The sequence below is a fragment of the Crotalus tigris genome, unplaced genomic scaffold (genome assembly GCF_016545835.1).
Source record: "Crotalus tigris isolate CLP2741 ecotype Arizona unplaced genomic scaffold, ASM1654583v1 scf7180000024339.11422700, whole genome shotgun sequence".
NCBI classification, from domain to species: Eukaryota; Metazoa; Chordata; class Lepidosauria; order Squamata; family Viperidae; genus Crotalus; species Crotalus tigris.
This window is the reverse complement of record NW_024100509.1, coordinates 2,626,904-2,628,029: the sequence shown is the minus strand read 5'-3', so window position 1 is coordinate 2,628,029 and position 1,126 is coordinate 2,626,904.

Here is a 1,126-nt window from a genome sequence, read left to right as displayed (position 1 = left end):
TCCTATAAAACCATTCATTGCAATGAGATACGTTATCTGTCTTCATTTTTATCAACATTATTATTCCAAGGTATTTTCAACATTTGAGGCTGTTTAAAATTTGTTTACTTTGGGATTAATATATTTTCTTTAAATGCTCTTAAGCCTATGAGTCCAAACTGCCATTAAATTGTAGTTTAGATTGGGAAAAGCAAAGTGGGTGGTTGAGGTTTCAAGGAAATCTTGTTCAAATACCAAATCAAGTCAAAAGGTACCAATATAAGTTCTTTTCAAAATCTGGGCTTTACTAACAGCTTGGTTTAATTAACTGTAGCTTTTTTCCACTCTTCTATACATTGTTTGGTATCAGTTCTTGAACTCAACTAATGAAAGTACCTTGGATGGATTTGCCCGTTCATATAGTTACAGATCCTACTGGGGAGGGCCAAACAGATGAAGGAAAGTCAAATAGTGGCTCCCTTTAAGACTTCTGACTGGTGATGGTAACTTTTGATACTAATAACACTACTGGTTACTGATACTGTAGCTATTATGTTGTGCTTCCTCAGTGATCTATCATTGAGGAAGAATTGCACTGCTTCCATAGTCACTTTAAAAGTAATGCTGCTCCTATACTACAGATGGCTTGGAGTTTCTAACAGCTGTTGGCTGAGTATAATTAGAAATTGACATTAGCATATTGTGGAAACAATGCTGCACAAGGACATGCTGAGCTGATCAAATTATAATCATTATTCCCACAACACCATGAAGTAAGATGCCATGTTTGATGGAATATGTTTGATGGAAATCTTTAAACTATTGAGCATTCAGCAAAATGCTTCAAAGTATAAATAAATTTATGAGTGGAATGAAGTTTCTCTTCAGGAGACAAGTTTCAAAATTCACCTCTTCTATGGAGAAACTTCATTCATTGGCCTACAATAAAGTTTATACTTATAGTTGAAGTAAAAATACATGTTTCTGATTTGCATTTCAATTATTATAATTTTTAAAAGACACTAAAACTAGAATGCCAAAAGCTTACAATTGATTGACTTATATATAAATAATAATAATTTTGATTCAACATTTTTGTTAAGCAAAAAGGTGGTGCGTAGCAAATCACACAATATAATAATCATAA